The 25375-nt window shown below is 40.4% G+C and overlaps 1 protein-coding gene across 8 annotated transcripts in view; it reads right to left on the bottom strand.

The window, feature by feature from the left end:
* Positions 1 to 25375, bottom strand: part of FHIP1A (FHF complex subunit HOOK interacting protein 1A) — a 241748-nt gene that overhangs the window by 200272 nt on the left and 16101 nt on the right. Inside the window, exon 1 of one of the 8 annotated variants that reach the window (XM_087866509.1) lies at positions 9867 to 10559. The exons of the other annotated variants lie outside the window; for them this stretch is intronic. The gene's annotated coding sequence lies outside the window, so the exon portion shown is untranslated. Of the gene's footprint in view, positions 1 to 9866; positions 10560 to 25375 lie in introns of those variants that run through there. 8 annotated transcript variants of the gene reach the window in all.

Raw genomic sequence — 25375 nt, 5'->3', positions numbered from 1 at the left:
TGCTGGAGATTTCTGAGGTCTAATTTGCCTAACGCCACTTTCCTTGCTGGACTGGGATTGTTAGGTAGATGAGTGTTTTAAACAAACACAGCTGTAAACACTCAGGAAAATGAAAATTTGCTGGGGTTTGGGTATGGGGAGAAAAACAGACCTACCAGCCTTTTCAGTTCTGCAAAAGAGCTATTTCACAGTCTTTGCAGTGAGAAATGCCTGCGTTTTGGCATGGCTGAGCCTGATTTACACAAGCAGCCCCAAAGTTACCTACAGCAGCAAAGTTCTTGGCCCAAACAGGGCAAAAAATAGCTGTCAGTCTTGCACACCCATAACTCCAATGCTTCCTGGGGAGCCTCCAAGAGGATACGCCTGAATCAAGAGGCATATAAATGCCACATCACAGCCCTTGGAGAATCAAGTTTTTTTTATTTAACATAGTGATAATTAAAAGGCCATAGTTTATCACTATCTTCCTACCACAAAATCAAAAGGGCACTACATTATACCTGAAAGCCTCAATACCCAGAAATACCATCTCTACTATCCAATAAATAAATAAATAAATAAATAAATAACAAAAATAACAAGCGTTGACAAGGATGGGGAGAAAGTGGACCCCTGTGCACTGCTGGTGGGAATGTAAAATGGTGCAGCTGCTATGGAAACCAGTATGGTGCTTCCTCAAAATATTAAGCATTAATTAATAGAACTACTATACGATCCAGCAATCCCAGCAATCTAGATATATACCCAAAAGAACTGAAAGCAGGATCTTAAAGAGGTATTTGTACATCAGTGTTCATAGCAGCATTATTCACAATAGCCAAAAGGTAGAAGCAACCCAAATGTCCATCGATGGATGAATCAGTAAACAAACTGTGGTGGGTGTGTGTGTTATGTATACACACTATATATATATATATATATATATATATATATATATATATATATATATATATATACACATATATATATATATACACTACATATATATATACACTACATATATATACACTATATATATATATATACAACATATATATATATATACACACACTGGAATATTCTGTCATTAAAAGGAAGGAAATTCTGACACATGCCACAACTTGGATGAAGCTTACGATATTATGTGAAGTAAAATAAATCAGCCACAAAAGAAAACAAATACTGTAGGCTTTCATGTATATGAGGTCAAATTCATCGAGACAGAAAATAGAATGGTGGGAAATGGGGGAAAGACAGAATGGGGTATAGAGTTTCAGTTTTGCAAGATGACAGAAGTTCTGAAATAGGTGGTAGTGATGGTTACACAACAACATGAATGTAATTAATGCCACTGAACTGTACATTTTTAAATGGTAAAAATGCTAAAATTTATGTTATGTGTCACAGTAGCCTGCTAGGGCTACCATAACCAAGTTCCCCAGACTAGGTGGCTTAAACAACAGAAATTTATTTTCTCACAATTCTGGAAGCTTCAAGTGCAAGATCAAGGTGTCAGCAGGGTTGGGGTCTTCTGAGGCCTCTCTCCTTGGCTTGTTGGTGGCCATCTTCTCCCTGCATCTTCACGTGGTTTTCCTTCCATGACAGTCTGTGTCCAAATTTCCTCTTCTTACCAGGGCACCAGTCATAGTGGATTAGGGCCCACCCTAATGGTCTCGTTTTAACTTAATTACTTCTGAAAGACCCTGTCTCCAAATAAGGTCACATTCTGAGGTACTGAAGGTTAGGACTTTGACATACAAATTTGGGGAGAGGGAATTCAGCCAATAACATGCATATATTACCATATTTAAAAAATAATACTAATAAGATATACTGGAGCAGGCTTAGAGAAAAGAACAGCCTGTGGGAAGGCCCAGAGGAAGGAAAAGGGCGGTGATTATAGGAAATGAAAGAAGGCCCACGAGCCTGCAGCAGAGGGGAAAGGATAGCTAGTATTATCAACGAAGACAAATAAAAGTCAATCCTTAAAAATTCATTCCAAAATTTACGAAAACTCAAAAAAAAAAAAAAGAGTAAACCTTCTTAAAAGAACAGCCATGGCAAAGAATAAGCACCTTATGTAAGAGAGGTATTGCTAGGGGCGCCTGGGTGGCTCAGTCGTTAAGCATCTGCCTTCGGCTCAGGGCGTGATCCCACGCGAGCCCCACATCAGGCTCCTCAGCTGGGAGCCTGCTGCTTCCTCTCCCACTCCTCCTGCCTGTGTTCCCTCTCTTGCTGGCTGTCTCTCTCTGTCAAATAGATAAGTAAAAACTTAAAAAAAAGAGAGAGAGAGGTATTGCTAGTTACCATATATTGGTATCACTATATCAGATACATTACTTTCCAGCATCATCCTTGCATTTTTATTACAGCCCTAAGTTTCCCAAAAGTTCTTTTTTCCAGCCTGGGGTTTTTTTCTAATTAACATTATGGTGAAATACACATAAAACGTACCATGTTCACCATTTCATAAAGTTTTTATTTATAGATATATCACCACTTAAGAGAAAATGTCCCTTAAGCTAACCTCAGGGTACACTGTTATATGGAGAAAAGACTGGGTAGTAATTAATGCTATCGTTTTATATCAAGCCTAACTTAATTTTCCATTAAATTTCAGAAAATTTCTGAAATGCGTTAACCACAGAGTCCAGAAAGATACCAGAGCTCTCACACTAAGATCTGGATGGGCATTCACGGCCCAAATCCCCTGCCGGCCGCGCGTGGGCCAGCCTGCGGTGTGACACCGTTGAAACACATCTGTCGGCGGGCAGCATCCGCAGCTTCGTCCTCCAACGGCAACAGTGTGCACTCCAAAGAAAACGTTCTGAGTCACTGAATGTCAGCCAGATCAGGAGGAGACAAGGCAAAAGGATTCCAAAATGTTTAAAGTGCCAAAATTCACTTTCCAGTTTTATCCAAGAGTAATCACAACGAGAAAGAGAAAGAGAGAATGCCATAATCATACAGGCAAAAACTGACTACTGGACATGAGCACTTCCTCCTCCTCCTGGCAATGGATTCTGCCTACCAAAATAAATCTCATCACATATTATAGATATATAGACACACAGATACACACACACACACACACACTTATATACCCAGGATCTAGAAGGAACACTCACCAGTCAATAAGAGAAGACTCACTGGAAAAACATAGCAACCTTTCATAGAAGAGAAAGCATGAGAAAGTAAGAGCCATGTGAAAAAATATCTTTAGCCTCATTAATAATAAGAAAATGAAAATTAAATTCATAATAATGTAAATTATACTACACATAAATTACATCTCAATTTTTAAAACACACAATAAGGTTTCACACCTACCAAACAGGCAAAAAATTTTTTAAATCTGATTACACAAGTGTTATGGAGCCACAGGCAATGTCACACATCCCGATACAACCACCGGCAAACAGTCATCATCACCTAATAAAACTAAACATGCGTAATCTCTGTGACGCGGCAATTCCATTCCTAGGCTTATACATTAGAGAAACTCTGGCATATATACAATAGGAACTATGTTCATACCAATCTTTGTCATGATTGCAAAAAGTTAAACAACACAAATGTCCCTCAGCAATAGAAAAGATTTTAAAAAAAGAATATACCATATTTAATTAAGATTTTATTTTTATTAGAGACAGAGAGAGAGCATGTGAGTTGGGAATCGGGGGGCAGACAGAGAGTGAGAGAGACAATCTCAAGCTGACTCCCCACTAAGTGCAGAGCCCACGACCCTGAGATCATGATCTGAGCTGAAACCAAGAGTCGGACACTTAACTGACTGAGCCACCCAGGCACCCCAATATGGTGTATGCTTATGATGCAATTCTATACTGCAGTAAATAAAATATTAGCTTCATGAATAAACATGGATGAGTCTCAAAAACAGAATCTTGGGTAAAGTGACAAGGTACAGAAGAATACATGTTATAGGACTCCATTTTTACAAAGAACAAAAGCAGCTAAAATTAAATATATTGTTTAGAGATAAACACACATAAGGCAAGTCCTTTAAAAAAAAAAAAAAGCAAGACAATAACTAAAAATTAAAGAATGGTTACCACAGAAGGCAGAGGGAATGAAGAAGACGCAATCAAGGAAGGACACATAAGAGTTTCCCAAGTACTAAAAGTATAACATTCCATTTCTTAAGCTCTCTGGGAAGCACCAATATTCATTTTATTATTTTTATTTAAATCATACATACGCGGATATATATACTCTTTTATATGTATGTGCATATGTATGATATATCTCTCGTTTTAAAAAGTAAAATAAGAGCCAAAAACCAAATGCTATTTTTTTTTTTTTGAATAGACAACCTGGTAAGCCTTCAGTTTCAAAATGGTTGACGGCCTGGCTGCCCCTCCTGAATTCCTAATGAAGCAAAAGCTTCAGAAAACAAAACCGAAGAATTCCAGATTAAAAACAGTCTGCTGGAAGAGAACGTCAAATGTACAAGAGATTTCAACAAACTCTAGAAAACAGGAAATGGGAATGTGCTGACAGATGGAGCATGAGGGGAAAGCAGCTACCCAGGGGCCACCAAGGAGACAATCTGCTCCACAGAATCCCGGGGAGACTCCAGGCTCAGAGACAACACGTATCACAGAGCGAGGAGGATGACACAGAGCAGGAAATACGGGGATGACGCGATGACAGTTCGCACGACCACACACCTCCCTCACTCTCTCACTGCGCCTCCAGGTAGCATGGCCAAGTGTAATGGCAGACCAAACATCTGGGGCTCATCTTTAAAGGAACTGAACCAGTTGTGACAGCGGGGAGTGAGAGAGGCTTTCCTGAAGGCTTCCGACGTGAATTTTGGTCCCTCAGAGTAAATCCTCCCCCTCAGGGCATTTTTGGAAGAAGCAAAGCTGCCAGGTCACCGCTTAGCCCCCGCCTCCCAACTCTATTCAGAATTGCTACTTAGGGGAGCAGTACAGCGTAGGGGGAAGGAACTCGACATACGGATCTTTTCAAAATAATAAAAGCAAACTCTCCCAGTCTTTCATTCTTAATTATGAAAAGGCTACCAAGCCTACAAGGAAAATCAGTAACATTAGGGGGAAGAAACCTGACACTGAAAAGAAATAGTTAATTCAGGGAAACCGAAGAGCACTTCCAAGGGAAACACTTTAATTCAACGTAAAGATTCCAAGAAGATACTGTAACCATTAAACAAGAACGAAACACAAAATAAAATGATTAGAGAATAAGGAACTTTTTTTAAGATTTATTTATTATAAGGTGGGGGGCAGAGGGCAAGGGAAAGAATCTCAAGGAGACTCCCTACTGAGCACAGAGCCCAACGCGGGCCTCAATCTCTGACCCTGAGATCATGACCTGAGCCGAAATCAAGAGTCAGATGCCACCCCTAATAAAGGTGCCCCTAATAAAGAACTTTTTAAATAATTTTGATAATATGATTACCAAAATAAAAATTCAGCGAAGGTACTGTAAGATAAAAATGAGGAATTCTCTCAACATGTGTAACGAAAAGACAACAGAAAAGAGAAAATAATCGATTAGAAACAAAGAAGCAAAGCAGGAGATACAATATCCAACTAAGTCTTCCCGGACCCCAACCCCAACACGTCACTGAACCCAGCACAGCTACCTGGTCCAGGAGAAATCGATCCATCGGTTCGATCCATCGGTTCAATCAAATTGTCCCTTTTGAGAATCTGACTTAGGAAAAACACAGGCTGTAACATGGGCCTAAAACCAAAGGTCATGTCAGCGGAAGTCGGTATGAATATATTGGCCCACATAAAAGAGAAGGGAATAGAGAAGCAGAAAAAGACAGAACAACAGAAGAGGCAATATGCCCATGATTCTTGACTTTTTATCCCATGCCATAGTCCCTAATGGGTCCACTGGTATCACTGAGATTGGCTGTTAAATCCTACATTTTGAGGTTTTTAAAAATTGTATTTAAGTTAACTGAGTGGGCTGCTGTTCTTTGCAACCAATAAAACTCTGAGTAAAACAGTAGATATCTATTATCTGGAACCGCACAGTAACCAAGAGATACCACATTATGTCTGCTCTAACATGGGAACACCCTGCCTTTCCGTTCACCAATCATCTGTGCAGAACACAATATTGGCTCCCACTGCCTGTCATTCTGTCAGCATCCTCCACAAATGTGAGCTGTGTGGTACTGTTGAACATTATTAAGATTATATGTGATCAAATACTCCCAATAATTAAAATGTCAAAATCCAAGAGTAAACATACAGTGTATTCAATGAAAACTCGAAACTGCAGAACAATTGGGAAAAGGAGGAGAATGTTAACTTGTCTTACAATATGGAACAAGAGAACAAATGGCTCAAGATTTGGAAAGAAAATGAACAAATTAATGTCTTTTGTATCCTCACGGAGTTTTTCAATTGGTCTGAAAAATTAGAAAGCCATGCAAAATTCCTCTTTTGATGACATGAATAAAGCTGATTTCCTTAGAAAGGGCAAGGAATGCCATTGTCTAGATTAAGATGCATTGAACAAGAAAAAAATATTCCTTGAAGTTGCGAAAATGGAATGGAACCCTTTTGCGTATTTGGAAGGTAACTTTCACGCATTCCCTGGATAACCAGAGTCAAACCACAGCATAAGAATCTGAAGCCAATGTCTGAGACCCTGAAAAATGAATACTGTGCAACTGAGCAGGGACAGGATGGCCACAGGTGAAGGTGCAAGGATGGAGTGTGTCTGCTCCCATGATGAACAGTTACCAAACTTTGTCTTTCCCAGACCTTCTGATCTCAGAAATCAGTAAAATCACATATACACACAGACACAGACACAAGACACACACATACACAGAGACCCACATATTCCATCAATACAACTGCTAGTTTTCTACTTTTCAAAATAAGGGTAATTCATTGAAGCCATTACTATGACTAAATATTACCACCAACATCTGATTTTTTAAGTAGGCTCCACACCCAGCATGGAGCCCAACGTGGGGCCTGAACCCACGACCCTGAGATCGAGACCTGAGCTGAGATCAAGAGCCGGACATTTAACGGACTGAGCCACTCAGGTGCCCTCACCATCATTTGATTTTTAAAAGGGACATTTAATGCTCCCCCCCCAAAAAAGGAAAGAACTTGATCTTAGCACTTTCGAAAGCCCTGGAAAACTTCTTCACAAGCTAGTAAATACATTTACGTTACGTCAGTTTTGCACCACAGCTTAGCAGGTTTTGCTTTAGCTATGTTTTGTGACTCATTCCCTCACCCCCAAGTTCATTACTCTGTTAGCCCCTTTCCTCAAAAAGGTTATTATAAAGAGGGGAAAGCAACAAATATGCAAATGGAATATTTAAGAATAATGCAGCATTTGGGAGCCCAAAAACATGATACAGATGGTTTCATGTAAGTAAGGGCTGAAAGTCTCCCTGGTGAATTAAGAAAGGTAACTGGGATAGGTGAAGGAGGAGGAAAACCCACCACATGATGGATGAGAGCACGGTGTGAACAGAGGGCTTTAAAGAAAGAGTGGAATGCTTTAGGAGACACGAAAGGTAGAGCCTCAGCTGAGCAGAGAACAGACCGGGGCACTACTGTGAGACGGAACTGAAAGCTCTGAGGGGTTTCACCGGATGCCGGCTGCAGAGCTGGAACTTTGTTAAGAAGCATCAAGGAATTGCCAACAGAACTAGCATGACAAAGGAAGCACATCAGGAATATGAACCCAGCAGAAGCTGTGATTTTAGTCTTAAGTTTGGGGAACCTTACGTAATTTCCTGGACAGTTAGGCAGTAACTTCTAATTCTGGCTCAAAAGGTTCTGTTTGAGAAGATTCAGGACCACCTACCTTGTGTGAAAATGAACTATCACTATTTCTGTACCAAGAGCCCTGATGCCGGGGACTGACTGAATCCCCTTGAAAATCATCTAATTTGCTCTGTCTCAGGTGTGGCGGCCAATTCCTTTAGGATTTTGCTCTTGGTAACATGAAACTAGTGTCACTAGTGGAAATAAAATCATGAAAGAGAGTTGTTTTAGAAGAGAATGAGAAGTGACCCATTAATAGGAATGTCCACTAGGCAACTGAAGACTCATTCATTTGCCCAAGAGTATTTACGGAGCCCCTACCTGGCACTTAACGATGTGCCAGACATGTGAACAATAAAAGACAAAGATCCCTGCCCTTGTGAAGCTTACATTCAAGCAGGAAGGTAGAGACAAACAACAAACATAGTACATACATTATACAGTATGTAAAAACTGCTTTGGAAGAAAGATATAAAAGGAAAAATAAAGATTGGTACTCATCTACCAAAAAAAAAAACCAAAAACAAAAACAAAAAAAACCCACCATCGTTTGAAGCTAAGAAAACGGATGAGTTCCCCAAAGAGTGGACTATTTGGTTATAGCCCCTTCTACTCCTAAAATTCTGCAGTTCCAGATCAAGGATATGGACATAAATAACCTCAAGCTTCTTGTTTAAACAGAAGGTAAGATCAAAGAATCACAGAACTGCTGTGGGCTTGAAGAGACATCAGAGACCCACCACCATGGAGCTGTCATCTTCCAGATGAGGAAATGGAGACCCACGGAGTTTAGGTAAAGTCGCCTTGGAGAGAAAGAGGACTGGGAGCCGAGGAGGGATTCCAGAACTCTACAGGTTTTTTTGTAACTTTTAACAACAGAAGCCCTTCTGGTCACTTCAAAAGAGCTTCAAACCTTACCGGAAGCAATGAAAAATATTTTTCTAATTACATAAGTATATGGTTTTGCCGTATAACAGCAATAATAGAAAACAGCAAGCACTTTATAGCACTTACTTCGTGCCAGAAGCTCCTCTAACTCCTTGTCGTGAAAAATAAACAGAACCACACAATGAGGCAGGCAGACTCGGTGCCTTAATGCCATGCTACCCCCTTCTAATTATTTACGCATAGCCTCACAGAGCATAAGCTTTATCATTACTTTAAAAAGTAGGGTCTCGAGTTTTCATTTGGCCCTAGCAGAATTAAAACATATTTGTAGTTCAAAAATGCCAGTAAGATTCATCTGTAGAAAACATGCTTTAGAAGAAAATTTGAAACTAAATAACATACCACTATCATGCTAAATAACTGGTAGTTATTAACTCAATAAAGGGTCCCTGAGGTTTGTTTTCAACCATATACTCGTTCAAAGACACTCATTCTAGACCGTAAGCAGTTTTTTAAATATGGAATTCTGGAAAAAAATAAATTAATTAAGTAATGATAAAAATGAAATTCTGGTAAGGCAAGGGGTTTCTTTGTGTGTTTGTTTTTCGTTTTTATTGAACAAATCTTACAGTTTAGTTTTCAGAGGAGAGCAAGGGAATGAAAAATACAATGAAAAAAGTTCCTTCTCTGGTTAGAATTTTTCTAAGACTCTGATATTTACAGTTTTACTATTAGAATCATGACGCTTACCAATAACTGATAAAATATAACATCTTTTTAAGTTAAAAAAAAAAAGGTTCCCCTTCTCAACACACCAAATATAGATTTTGTATATTTAACTATAAAAGAAAGTGCTACCAACTATGTGTCTAAAGTTGACAATCTTTTGCCTCCAGTTAACTAGGTTCATTTTCATTCCAATGGACTTTCCCATAAAAGACTTTTGACCATGTGCCCCATACTATTATCATTCACTCCACATTCTTGAGTTATACTGGAATTTAATCATATAGAATAATAGTAGAATGCACGGGTCGTTGGCTACAGCTCACAACCACTTTATTACCACTATTCTAGAGGTGATGCAATCTGCACTACACAGCAGGAATAATAACGACAGTATTTATACGCACAGATCTCAAAGCAACTTCTCAACCCGCCCTGATTAGAGTGCTCCTCTCCTAACTCTCCCCTTACCTTTTTTCTGTGAGAGGGGAGAATTGATCTCTCTTACTGGAGCAAAGCTGGGAGAGGCCAGGCTCCCAATTGTGATACAGCAGTATATTTAGATATGACACAATGAGGAAAGTAGCCTATGTTGGTTCCAGTAGTCAACATTCTTCTCTCGTCCTCAAGAGCATCACATTTCATTGTGCCATATTTTCAAACATACAATCCCTCTGACCCTCAGCACATTTCAAAACCTTCCCTGGCATCCTGCCTATTTCTTTTTCCTTGTCCTTATCACCACGGAGGGCCCAACATGGAGCTATTTTTGAATGACCTACTAATGCTCAATTCAGCCATTATTTGAGAGCCAAATGTGTGCAAGGCCCTGTGTATAGCCATGGAAAGAATATAATGAAAAGTAGCAGAATTCTTGTCTCCGAACAATTTTTAAACTAGTAGGAAAAGATAAGTGTACCAATGACTATGGCAATAAGGTAGAATCAAGAGTCAGAAGACAGGTGTTCTAGACATTTGAGGAGGAGGGAGAAGAAAAGGAGGCAGGCAGGGACTCCAAGCTTAGCGGCAGCCAACACATAGCGGGAAACATGATCGGTTATAATATTCAGTGTCCACAGGGTAAAAATAAACCAGCTGCACAGAGACAGAACAACTATTTTTTGATACTGAGATCAGAAAGAAATTCAACCTATAGTTCCTGATAGAAGATTCTGTTAAATGTAATAAAAATGCTAAGGATATACATATATATACATATATTATTTTTTTTTACAATAAATAATAAGTTTGAGTAGGGCTGAGACGCTCTAATGAAAACCAAGAAATTCAACACAGACAGGAGGTGGAAGAGCAGGCCTCAGCTCTACCATGACTGCCAACTCCACACCCGTGGCGTTCAGAGAAGATACTGCAGCATTATGGCCGCATTTAGAATAACTGCATTTCTTTTTTGTGGAATGAGATGGGGTTTAAGTAAGTAAGTGCCACTGTATTATATAACTAAATTCATTTTTCCTTATACAAGTTGAATCACAAAGATATTTTGATATCAACAATTGATACTTCACATATATAGAAAGTAGGTCAGCAGTGTGAAACGAACAAAAGTGAGATTTATCAGGAATTATGATCTTTAAAAGAAAGTTCCTAAAAATATCTCCTTTGATATTCATTTGGCTCTACAAAGTTTTCTGTACCACTTAAATTTATATCAGCACAGTGTCTTCCCACTTTATAAGAACTAACAAAGTAGTTTGAGGGGAGGATAATACTTTCTCAAGTTTAAAATTAGGGGAAGATTTCTACTGAAGAATAAATCCAATAATAATAGATGTCCCTATACTTGGCTATTTTAATTTAACAGAGTTTTGCTAAAAACACGTGTAGTTCCTGATGTGGCCACTGAAAGCGAAAGTCTCCTTGCATAGAATGGAAAAGATCTTTCTTAGACAACAGAATCTAGGAATGATTGGTCAATAAGAGGTCAATTCCTGTAACCTAACCAGTGATCTATTCACTGCCCAATACTGAACAACCCACAAACATTACACAGTCTTCTGCAGCAGAGTTTACATAAACTGATTAGAAATAAAAGCATTACTAGACCACATTAGTTCAAATTCCAGTGATTAGTCCTCGGCCATTATTAACATCAACTCCAAGATTCCACATGGACCAAATATTAAAATTTATGAGTGACTGACAAAAAATTCCAATTCTTATTGCAAATATTCATACACCTGAGAATGAATAACTCATGAAGAAGAGGCAGAGAGGGTAGGGTCAATGTGCAAATATTTACTCATGAACTTGGCTCTCACTGTTACTTCATATTTCATTTGATTCTGCAATCTGTGGTTATGTACCATTTGCCTAAAAATTATCAAGAGAGATAACGTTCACAGAGAACAAAGAACATACGAACTTAAAATGGGATGAATCTTTGCATTTATAGACTGATCTATAACGTTCTCAGTACATCTCATTCAAGAGTAAACAGCATAGGGGCATTATTTATCGAGCCCTCATCTCATCCCGCAAAGAACTTGAGGTGACTTACGAAAAACGCACATACTAAGAAAACTAAAAATTATGACAATGGAAACTATAAATTAGAGAAAAAAATGAAGACTATGGCAGGGAGAAGAGATATTAGAATAGAACTTAAAAATGAAGACCATAGGATCCTATACAGTTACCACAGTTGAGCAGAGAATTTGATTCTGTGCTTCCTGACGGCCAACATGAAAAGGTATACGTGCCCAGTTATATGATTTTCCATGAGGAACAAATATTTGCACTCCTCCAGGGAAGCAAAGATGTTTCCTATTACTTACTATGAAAGAAATGCTCTAGAAGACACCAATAGATAGGATGTAAAAATGCCCCAATATCATCCCAACAACAAATGGGGTCCCAAAGCTGGGTTGTTCTTTTTTTTTTTTTTTTTTTAATGTTGTTCCCGATTGAAACTGAATTCTACAAAGGAGTCCAGATAAAATTGCCCAGGAGCACAATTTTTCAAGCAACACAGTGGATTGAGCTGGGAGTGCAGGGCTAAAATTCAACAATGTAGTTTAAGAGATTATCAGCACTAAGTACAAGAACAAAAATAAAAATCAACAGCCAGAATTATTGTGTTTCTAAGTTTCCATCCTCACCTCCTTTCTCTCTTTGAACAAGTCAGTCACAGGCCAATGTCATCAATCCTTACAACTGGAGCTCCTTAATTATCACCCCAATCTACATATCCTAACCCAGAGCTAAAATCTTATCTTCACTTCCTTATCTGACACTGTTCCCTCAAGGTCCCACAGGCACATTAACTCCACAAATCCCAAACTAATCTAAGTAATCTGTCTCTCAAACACATTTTCCTTCTGCCATCCCTCATTTGTATAGAAATCCTATCTCCTTAGTCATCTTACATGCTTTTTTTTATTATTATTAACACATAATATATTATTTGTTTCAGGGGTACAGGTCTGTGATTCATCAGTCTTTTATAATACCCAGCGCTCACCACAACACATACCCTCCCCAGTGTCTACCACCCAGCCACCCTATCCCCTCACCCTCCTCCCCTCCAGCAACCCTCAGTTTGTTTCCTATGATTAAGAGTCTCTTTCGGTTTGTCTCCCTCTCTGGTTTTGTCTTGTTTCATTTTTTCCTCCCTTACATTCTTGAAATCAATGTTTTTCCTTCTCTACCCCAACCTCCCACACCTACCAGTAGTCTGCCTTACTATTCCTACCTGTGCAATGGCCCCACTATCCCTAAGCCAGCCCCAAGGGACCACCATCCCTGGTCACATCACCGTTAGCTCAAGGTCATTGCATCAACCTCCTGAATCATCACTCAGTGATAATTACAATTGCTCTGACACACTACTTGCAAGAATAATATTCCTAAAGCTGTGATTATGTCCCTCTGCTTACCTGAGCAACCCGGGATATCAGGCCTAATAGCTCCCTCCCTCCCACAGAGCCTATGCCCCAGCCAGCCCCTAAGTCTAACCATTCCCTAAATAAGCTGGATCTTTCCACTTTTGTTCACGGTAATGTAACCATGAGTGCCCTTCCCTTCACCTCTGCATATGTAAAGATGAAGTTCACGTGTCACCTCACTCAGGAAGCCTTCCCTCACTCTCTCAGGGAGAAGGAACGCTTCCTCCTCTCCCCTTCCCCCAGCACTTGGCTAGGGCCATCATTCCTCACAGGAATGGTCACTTCCTATGATCGGCGTCTTCCCTGGCTGGCTGATCCTTCAGCCTGCTCCACCACCACCACCCTCAACACACCGCTGGTCCTGTCAGCACACTGCTCATAGTAACCCCTCAGCCCTCTGGTGACGACATGCAAGGCCTTCACAGCCGGTGGCACCCACAGCGTTTTGCTCACACAGCAGTCACGGCACACACTGAATCATCCCGTAGTTGGCTGTTTATAGGTCTGTCTCCTCCGGGCCAAGGATCAAACTTATCTTTGCAATCTAATGCAGCCACCCAGCTACTCTCTGCACACCACCCTATCTTCACGCTCTGCAGGTCTCTTCTTGCTTATTTATGGTCTACTCCCTTCCCACTGGAAAGTACACTCAGGGAGAAGACAGACCTCACCTGCTTTGTTCTCACCTGTGTTCCCAGCATCTAGAACAGTGCCTGGCACATAGCAGGGGACCAAAAGCTTTGCCTGATCGATAAAGAGTGCATGATTCTTAGTGGCTAGCCCAGTCCTGGCGTACCACAGGTGCCAGAGTAATGTCTGCTGGGTGAATGAATTCTGTCTTGTCTAAGTTATTTTTGTATGTATTTTACAGGCTCTGACGGTCGGTGATCTTGATATCCTCTCTAGCTCCTGGCACAGTGCTTTACACAAGTTAGGCCCTTGATAAACTTCTACTAAATTGCATTGCTGGTTCAATAAAAGCCCAAGTAATTTATTAATTTATCTTCTCGATCTGATTTCGTCTTGTCTTGTCAGTAAGAGGAGTCTGTATTTTTTTCTTATGCCACAGGATGCCTTCCTGCCAGAAGAAAGGAAGTTCTGAGGGCGGTTCAAATCACCAGCGGAGCTGGCTGAGCGGTATGGGTTGGCAGCCCAGCTCTGGCGCCGATGCCCTGCGCGGCTTGGAGCTACCCTTTCTCCACACTTGCCTCACTTTCCTCCACCCTTCCTCCATACTTTCTCCCACTCTCCTCACTTCGCCTTCCCCTCTGAAAGATCAGGAAACCTGTCAGGAAAGGCAGCCTGTTTGCTTCACAACTAAATGAACCATCAGTTCTAAGTCCTTTATGACCCCTTCTTTACCAGTTTTACATTGTTTAACTCATGTTAGCATATTTTAATATACGCTGTCTGAACTTGAGTAGATCATTCTGTAAAATAGCAGGAGAATACGTGTACAAGGTATTAATTCTCCATTAAGTTTTCATGACCTCACGGTGCTTCGGTGCTCGCCCAGTGAGCCCAGGTGACCTGAGCACAAGACCGCCATCATTCCTAATACTTTCTGGAGCTATGGCGACACAATGTCCCAGGACGGCACTACCTTGCACAGAAGAGCACGTCTCTTTCCCTTAATGCCCCTACCCCATAAAAAACAGCAAAACAATCAGGTAAGTGATGAGCATAAGAACCGTACCCATTTAGGGGCACCTGGGTGGCTCAGTCGGTTAAGTATCTGCCTTCGGCTCAGGTCATGATCCCAGGGTGCTGGGATCGAGCCCCACATCAGGTTCCCTGTTCAGCAGGGAATCTGCTTCTCCCTCTCCCTCTGCTGCTCCCCCTGCTTGTGCTCTCTATGTCAAATAAATAAATAAAATCTTTAAAAAAGACCTGTACCCATTAAATACATTACATAATGACATGACCCCAGCTTAAGGTTGGATGATTTACAGAAACTAAAAATAATAAAGGGCTTAATGCTGAAGAAAGTACATCCCAGTCAAAATGCAGTCAATGGCATTCAGATCCCTCTGAGGGACAGTAATTCCACTGAGAGGCAGGGAGTGGTTGGCCAGGGCTCACACCGATAAATGTCAACGATTCAGGTACGAGGTTAGGACTCAGTCACAGACAGATATCACGGAGATTCACAGACAGAAAACAGGGGGAGTCTTCTGCACCAACACCGAAAGGTCTTTCTCGAAGAGCTTTGTTGAACAAGCAGCAGTGGCCTACCAGAAAAGATATTTACCATGGAACCACTTTTTAAAAGGCCAAATCCAAAACGCTAATTCTCCCACAAATCTTGATATTATTGCTCAGCACAGAAGATGTATTTCCAGGGCACCTGGGTGGCACAGCGGTTAAGCATCTGCCTTCGGCTCAGGGCGTGATCCCAGCGTTATGGGATCGAGCCCCACATCGGGCTCCTCTGCTATGAGACTGCTTCTTCCTCTCCCACTCCCCCTGCTTGTGTTCCCTCTCTCGCTGGCTGACTCTATCTCTGTCGAATAAATAAATAAAATCTTTAAAAAAAAAAAAAAGATGTATTTCCATAAGGAGGCACCAAAAATACATTTGCACAAGTAAATACAGTCCGCATTGAACCAGTATGAAAATGTGAGCCTTTATTGGCAAGTAGTAAACCAAACAAAAAGCTAAAGAAAGCCGAATCTCTGTTGTCTGGGAGCAAGCAAGAACACCTGAGAATCAAAGGTCAACAGAACTTTTGTTACCGGCCACGCAACTAAAACTTGCCACCGAACTGTTAGCTTACAGAGCTGCTTACCATTCTGCAACCTTCCAGATCATGCCGAGTTGAGTGCATTTTCCCAAAGGTGAACAAGTGAAAAGTCCAGAGCTAATGGTGACCTGAATGGAGCAGTGACAAATGTCCTGCTCCAAGACGCACCTCTGTAGCCGCAGTTATCGGTTCGGTATATCCCCAAGCATTCCCGGAGACTAAACGGCATAGACAGATGTGAGTTCATTTTAGTTCAGTTTTTTCTGCTCAAGATCAATGCTGATTTAAGCTATCAGGGAAAGGGAATACACACAACTTCTGTCCAAAATCAGAAGGTAAAAGGGCAATCCCTAGCACAAGAGAGGTTAAGTGCTGCAGACTAAATCAACAGAAGTACTGAATAAATAATCTCGAATAGAACTTGGCAAGAATCCCAGATACTTTCCAGTGGAAGAATATGGTCCCAGTTCTGTGATCTTTCATACTAACAGGGACTTTCGCAAGACGCAGAACTCAACATCTAAGGCATTTAAAGCACTTTAGAAGAGTTAACTCAATCCCCTATTACATTCCTTTCTGGTAAAAAACAAATTTTGCAGGACTCATTTTGCCCCGTGGAGGATGAAAAGCACAAAGATGAGTGAATGACTTAAGTAAAATGTGTCCCTCTCTGCCTCATGGCCAGAAGCAAATGTGAAACGTCCTTTCAACATGAAGAGTGACTTCATGAAAGATTTTAACGGAAACAGAGCAGAACCCACACATCCACGGGAATATTAGCCCCTTCAAAGACTACACGCTGATTACAAAAACGCCCGCCAATGCTCAACATACTTCAGGAACAGCTCTTTTAAGGCTGCCTCCATGTATACAACATCCTTTTGAAATTTTTAACTGTGGCAAATTTGGTTCTTTGAAAGTAGAATTGGTATCTGTAAGTTTTAAGTACATTTAGAAACATAAAGCTGACTTTTTTTTTAAGATTTATTGATTTATTCTAGAGTGGGTGGGAGGGACAGAAGGAGAGAGAATCTCGAGCAGACTCTGCGCTGAGCACAGAGCCTGACACGGGGCTGGACCCTGAGATCACGACCTGAGCCGAAATCAAGAGTCAGACGTAACCAACTAAACTACCCAGGCGCCCCATCAGGCTGGATATTTTTAATCGAAAGGGTAAATGTTTTTCTTAACTGGCTTGTAAACTCCCTCTAAAAACAATTCTTAAATTGTTCTAGAATTCTTTTCCAACAGCAGCAGCTACGGAGTAAGCAGGCAACCTCCCCAGATGACCTCTTTGAGAGGCACATTTCACTTCTTACAATGTCTTTGGTACTGACACTGTGAATGTGCTTAATCAATTAGGAAACAGCTATGTCTGATACCATTTTTTCATGTTTTTCATTCATTCAACAAATATTTATGGTACACCTAATATGTGCTAGGTACTGTGCTCCTAGGGATATAATGGTGAGCAAAAACAGGCCCACTGCCTGCCCTTACAAAGACAATTTACATAAGCATATAAATTATAACCAGTAAGTCCAATGGGGGGAAAAAAGATTCATGGTGATGTAAAAAAGGTTCATTATAACAATGAGACCCAACTCATCTAAAGAGGCTTCCCCAAGGAAAGAATATTGGAGCTGAAAATAAATAGGAGTTAACTAATTAAGCAAAGGCGACTGATAGGGAGACGTATGAAGATGGTAGGGGTGGGGAGGAACAGCATTCTGAGTAGTGAACAGCATGTGCAAAGACTCTGTGGCTTTTTAAAAGAGTATGAGCACATTAAGAACTGAAAGAAACACAGTGGTGCTAAAGTATTGGGAGCTAATGAGAGAAAGGTGAGAGAGGTGTGGGATAGGCTGGCAGGTAGTCAGGCTGGACCCTTCAGAGCCTGGCATACACAGGATCTTTACCTTAATGAGAAGCCCTAAGCCTCCTAAAATGGGAGGAACGATGTGGGAAGGAAAATGACACCATGAAATCCACATTGTTTAAATATCACTAAGGCCAGGAGCACCTGGGTGGAGCCAACAGTTAAGCATCCGACTCTGGGTTTCAGCTCAAGTCTTGATCTCAAGGTCAAGAGATCGAGCCCCATGTCAGGCTACACACTCAGCACAGAGTCTGCTTAGGACTCTCTCTCCCTCTCCCTTTACCCCTTCCCCCACATGCTCTCCCTCATTCTCTCTCAAAATAAGTAAAGTTTTAAATAAATATATATATATATATATACATATATATATATATATATATATACACATATAGATGTATGTGTGTATATGTATATACGCATGTATACATATATACACATATGTATACATACACACACACACATACACACAATCACCAAGACTAGAATGAGGAAGCAAGTGAGGAGTAGACAGGGTAGAAGCAGGAAGACCAGTTTAGAAACTACTGTAATCACCTAGAAGAGAGGGTAGAGTTAACGCAGATGAAAGAAATGAACAGACTTGAGAGATACCAAGGATATCAACTCGATAAAGGATTGGATCGTATTCTCTGTCTGTGATTTAGTCAAAGATAATGCTTTGGTTTTGCCTAAGGGTTCCTTATTTGTCAAATATTTGCAAACCAAAAAGCATCATACAAATGCTAGGATTCTGTTTCCATCAGCTTTCTACATCATAGTTTGTCTTCTTTTAAATGAAGAAGAAAAAGTAGCAAAGAAAAAAACAAAACTTAAGAAATATCTCATTGGATGTAAAAATATGGGTTCCTGAAAAATTATGTGAATAAGAGAATCTATTTCACAAAGAATATTACTGAGTAGATATTTCCTCCCTGCACACAAGCACACACTAACACATGCAGAACAGATTATCATGATACCATATCAAGTGAAATGTAAACCACTATCTTGATTATTTCCATACACCACTCCTCCTTTACTGCAGGCTACATAAATTGGGTGATTCTACAACTCTTAAAGGACGGAATGGCTGAGAAATTTCATAATCACCAGCAAGTTTTATAATAAACCATTTAGTAAGCAACTAGAATGCCCAAGAGGCTGGCAGGGATTTAAATCTATTCTTTCACCAGTGACTTTACCCACATGGAAGAGTCGTTTTTATATCTATGTTACTACAATAAGCCACCTCCAGTCCACACCCTCCAAAGAAATACAGCTTTCCTGTAAGCCTGGAGACAACGTCATAGCAATATAATAAGTTCGAACTGTAGTCAGCCTTCTAGACTATCTGAACACATATACCACAAAAAGTCTAATTTTGGCCACATGTTTTCTTGTCTGACTTATACACACCAATTTGTACTGCAGCTCAGAACGAACGTAAAAGAAGGAGCTGGGTTTTAGTAGTCTCATATATCAACAACAAACGTACCAGCTAAGTTCTAATTCCATGAGCTAAAAAAAGACAGTCTAATTCTGAGATTTTGCAACTAGAGTTTATACCAACCCTTTAAAATGCAGCTTTTAACTTGGGAAGGAACAAATTCAATATGAAAAACACCGAGGAAAGAATATAAAACCACGGTATGTCAATAAACTGACTTCTACAGGCTAAATGCACTGCTAAACATGCTCCTTTTGGCGACTGAAGTCAGAAATTCTGCATGTGAATTTGTTTTTGTTTCCTAAAAAAAAAAATCATTAAGGTACTCAAGTATATGTAAAGTAACTTGAATAGTCTACAACAGCATCCTAACTCATTATCATTTATAGCACATACACTTAAAGCTGAATTGAGCAGACAGCGGTGTTTTGAGAAATATTGTATTTTTGATATGCCACCATAGCTCCCTGAGAAATGCTGCACTCTACATCATCGTGTGGTTGGGTGTTGTTTTTTTAAGACTTTATTTATTTGAGAGAGAGAGAGCGCGCACAAGCAGGAGGGAGGGGCAGAGGGAGAGGGAGAAGCAGACTCCCCACTGAGCAGGGAGCCCTAAGGGACTCAATCCCAGGACCCTGGGATCCTGACCCAAGCCCAAGGCACACACTTAACTGACTGAGCCACCCAGATGCCTGTCATGTGGTTATTTTTAAACATAAAATTTGAAATTTTTCTGGCACAAGGGTGAGGAGGAACAATCATGAAAAATCTCAGTATGGGGTGGGGGGAACAATAAAATAGACTAGATTTCTCAAGACTTATAACACTGTAGTACTACCTAAAAGAGTAATTCACAGAAAAATATTAATTGCTACAGAGCAACGCCAGGGAATGTACTCTATAGGCCAAGCTGTGGGTCACTAAGACATTTTATGATCACATGAAAACCGAGGCGAAAGTTAGGTTCTATCATAAAAAGGCTACCCCTTTTATAATTTCATCTGCTTGGGAAAGACGTCATAATACAATAAATTACTCTGCCCATGAGTCTTCACAGACAACCATGCCACTTCACACAATCACCGGGATTTTAGTACAGAAGAGAAAAAGGACTTAGCTAAACCTCGGGTCATCTTACAATTTCTGATTCCAAGTAAACAGATTTTCATTCATCCTTCATTTTTCTTGGGAAGCACAAAGGAATGTCTAAAAAGGTAGTGAAAAGTTGCAGGGGTAACCGGGACATTAGAACTCTCACACCTAATTTTCATTAACAGAAAAAAATTGAGGTTTGTGTTCATCTGAGGTTGTGATCTACTGTCCGGATGCTGAGAGTAACTGATTACTAAGGAATCCTGCTCTGAGAGTTTACCTTTCTTGTTTTTACGGCAATCTTCAAACACATACAAAGTAGAGAGAACAGTATAATGAACTGCCATCACTCAGCTTAAAAATTAACAATGTATGGCCAATCCTAATTCAGCTGATCACCATCTCTCACTTGCACTCCTTGCCTCCACTGGGTTGTCTGAAAGTGAAAGTGAATCTCATGTACCATATCTAGGGTAAGCAGAATAAATGGCCTCCAAAGAGAGATGGCTTCCTAATCCCCAGAAGCTATGAATACTACCTTACATAGTAAAAGGTGTGACTGTAATCCAGGACTTTAAGGAGGAATTCATCTTCATTTACCCAAGGAGGCTCTAAATGCAATCACGTGTTCTCACAAGAGGCAGAGAGAGATCAGACACAGATGTATACAGAGAAGGGCATGGGAGAGTATGCGTAGGGGTGCAGCCACAAGCCAAGGAGAGCTACCAGAAGCCCGAAGACACAGGAAGCCGCCCCCGGAATCGCAGAGGAACCAGGTCAGCCAACACCCTCAGTTTAGAATTCTGGCCCCCATGACTAGAGAGGATAAATTTCTCTAGTTTAATCCACCCGGTAGGTGGTGATTTGCTAAGGTGGCCATAGGAATACCAAACCATATAAACTGAAAAAAACTTAGTATGCATCTTTAAGAAATGAGGACTCTTTAAAGTAATAATACCACTATTATTCCTTTTTTCTTTTTTTTTTTTAGTTGAGAGAGAGTGTGCACTCATGGACAAACAAGGGGAAGAACAAGGAGGGAGGGAGAGGGACAAGCAGACTCCACACTAAGCCCGTAGCCCAACGCAGGGCTTGGCACGATCTTGGGACCGAGATCATGACCCAGGTGGAAATCAAGAGTCGGACATTCAACTGACCCACCTAGGCGCTGCTATTATTTCTTTTTAAAAAGTCCTTTGATTTATCCAATATCCAGAGCTTAAATTGACCAAACTGTCTCATAATTTTCTATTTATAAATTTTAACTTCATAGTTAATTTATCCAAATCAAGATCCAAACATAATGGATATGTATCTCAAGTCCTCTAATGACAGTTTCTCTTCCCTCTTTGTTTTTCTTGTCATTTATTTAATCAAACAAGCAGTAATTTGTCCTACAGAAACTTTTACATTCTGGATTCAGCTGATTATCTCGCCATGGTATTGTTTTGCACGGCTCTCTTTTTCCTGTGCTTCTTATAAACTAGTAGTTAGATATAAAGGTTTGACCAGAATTACATTAAGTTTTTTGTTTTTTTTAACAAGAAACTTCATGACTGGTTCTGTATATTTCCTATCACATCAAATTAAGAGGCCTATAGTATCTACTTACTTCTCTTTTTGTTAACATTAAGATTGATCCGTCGGTTCGGGGGTTATCAGCCTAATCCATCAATTATACAGCTTGCCATCAGCCTTTGACCCCTAGTCACTGGTGACCATTCCCTAATCCATCATTTCATTAGGGGTAACAAAATGGTTATATTTTATTTGTATCATTCCTTCTGCATTTATTAGCTAGAATTCTTCTAAAAACACAATATTTTTCAAACTATTTGATTACTCTGAAATACAGCTTTCTGGCTTTTATTTCAGGAAGGGTACTATAAATGCTTGATAGCATCTCATTTTTAAGGCAGTGCCAGGACAAACACAACAAAGTGTTTGACTACAAAGACCACTTTGTCTATACTCATTGAGTGTAACTTTCCAACTGCATTCAACTTAGTTCTCAAGTTACCAATTCAAATACTTGGCCTACAATATAAACCTATTTTTACATAAAAGCCAGGATCCAATAGAACACGTCAATTTGATGTCAGTTCTTAGGATTTATGCCCTATCAGATCATTCCAAACTCCTTAACTAACCACTTCAAACCATTCATTCTGAGTCTACTTTATTCTATTTCACTAATACAAATTGTCTTCTCATTCCACAGTCTATGCCTTTGGTTTAGTGTTCTTCATACCTGTCTCTCTCCCTGCGACCCACGAAAGCTGTCCTCTTCCCCTCCAGGAGTAAAAACACCTCCTGCTCTGGCTATCCAGCACCCCTCCTTTCTTCTGAGAAAAGCACAGTCCTTTTTAGGAAAGTGCTCCTCTTCCCCACCCCAACTATGTGATTTCTAAATGGGGCTGCCAATTACCAGGTAATTTGTGCCCCTGGCCATAAGGACAAAGACATCACCCAAGAGAGATCAACCAGAGCCATTCCTGGGATTCTGAGATTTGGACTACGGGAAAAGGTCAGGCCCCTTTTCTAGGTGATCTTTGGCTTGCTGGCAGCCATGCCCCAGCCATGCCCCAGCCATGCCCCAGCCATGTGGAGGGAACTGACCTGGAGAGAAGGAGAGATAAGAGACAGAGAGTCTTGGTGGTACAGGAGTTTCCAGTTTTGGCTTCCCTGAGACTCACCTCACTTGTCCCATACTTTGGCCATGTGAGCCAATAAACTCCCCTTCTATACAGTTTAATTTCTATAATTTATGAACAAAGAAATCCCGAGACAATCCCCACCCACCATGATTCTTAAAGACTGACCACAGTGACCTCTGCCTTGTTTCTTATTGTACTTTCTGTACAAATAACACTTCATTACCTACTGTCCCGATTTTTTATGTCAATTACATATCTGTTGCCATCTTTTGTAACCTTGCAGACATATATTTTACACGCCTCTTGACCACCCCCAACAGTCCCTAGAATGGTGCTAATAGAGCCTCAGTACATAACGATTACCATGCATTTTACTTCCATGTTGAACACTTCACAGCTGTTATTTTATTTAACCCTCACAGAAACCCCCTGGGATTGGCATTCTTATCTCTACTTAATGATGAGGATGCTAAGGTTCATCAAAGGAAAATAACTTTCCAAAGTCACACATTTACTAAACGGCAGAGCAGGGATTCGAACCAGATTTGGACTTAACCTGCCATCCTGCCTCCCACAATAAGTCCTTGCTACTGAACTTACCAAACAGTATAAATGATCACAGACCTCCACTTAACCCCTGAGTTTCCACTAACCTCAAAGTGCATTTTCCTCCATCATTAACAATAACGTTAACATATTAACGTGTAAATAAACGAGCTACCTGAAAATAAGTATCTTGAAAAAGTTATAATACAATTTCGCCAAAATTGCTACTGGCAGCCTGAAGACTAAATGCTGGCATTTCTCTGAAAGTAACAGGTAAAAGGGATGACTATTTAAGACCACTCTGTCAGAACAAGTTGTATACAACTCCCCTGGCAGTGATATTTCAAAACAGCAAAAAGAGATTTGTGAGCACCTGTCAATGTGTGACACGCCTACAGCTCTCCAATTGCTCAGAGGAATATTCCTGTGTCATCATTAGACGCTAATAGTTATCGAGCACTCCCATGGCTTGGAGGCAAGAACAGAAGGCCTTTGGGAAGAAAATGGTTTCTTTCATCTTCACAGCTCGGACGGAGAGAGGCCAAGACAGTAAAGGCAACTTACTGGTGGAGAATCTGAAAGTCACCACTTCTCATCCCTACGTGATCTGCATCCTTCAGGCCAACGTTCTCAGCTCCATGCTTATGTCTCCTAATTTCTGCTGGGCAGGTGCACATGTAGCTCTTGCTAGCAAATTACCTTCGAGGCAACAGTCTTTCAACATCTAGCCAAGCATCTTCCATTGAAAAGATTCCCATAAATGTATGTTGGTGGTTGTCTGTTTCTTTTTACCCTTTCTCATTTTTATCACTTGCCTTGAGGACCTTACACCACATAGGCACTCTTCTGGGGAATAGAATGACTGTCCCAAACTAAAAGGCCAGAAGACACCAAAGAGGCACACTCCTCCCATATAATTTTGCAACAACACAGCTAAGGGAAGGTATGCCGGGCAGACACCAAAGAACGCACCTCCCGGTAAGACAAGATTTTGCTAACTTGTATACTTGGTGAAAGCCCCTCAAGAACGCAAAACTGTCACAGACTCAAGAGTATCCCATATATGTAATCATACATGAAAATGAAATCATATATGTAAAAGTGCTTTGTAAACCATGAACAGCCAAGGGACTATAAATTCCTTCTGTTATGACATGACTATTACAAAGGCACAGATCTGAGGAATAGGTAGCTGTATGCTTTGAAAGAACCTGGTCTGGACAGAAGTGATCTTCAGTAACAGGAAGAAAAGAGGGGAGACCTTTCAGAGGATACAAGAGAAAGGCTAAACAACAAAGAAAGAAATGGTGGGCAGCAAAGAGGTCCAAATTAGCAAACTCCCACTCATTTCAACAAATACGTCTTCAATGTCAGGCATGGGTCTATGACTTGGGATATATGGCCAAAGAAAGACAATACTAACATAGCCAAAGATCCCTGTACTTCAAGGAGCTCTATATTCTTACTCAGGGAGAAAGTCAATAAACAATACACATAATAAATAAGTAAATTCTAGTATGTTAAAAGAGACATGCGGGAGATCAGGCTAAGGAGGATGGAGAGTATGGAGGGTTTCCAATATTTTGAGCTTAAAGATGAGCCAAAGAACAGAAGGAGGTCAGATTTCGAATGGTGTTCCTCAAAAACTATACCCAACTGTAGGAAAAAAATGAGAAAAACCATATTCTGCATGAATAAAATTTGCATAAAA

This window comes from Ursus americanus, chromosome 13 (assembly GCF_024610735.1).
Source record: "Ursus americanus isolate L20-20 chromosome 13, mUrsAme1.1.p, whole genome shotgun sequence".
NCBI lineage: Eukaryota > Metazoa > Chordata > Mammalia > Carnivora > Ursidae > Ursus > Ursus americanus.
The sequence above is the reverse complement of the archived record's forward strand: the minus strand, read 5'-3'. Positions and strand labels throughout refer to the sequence as shown.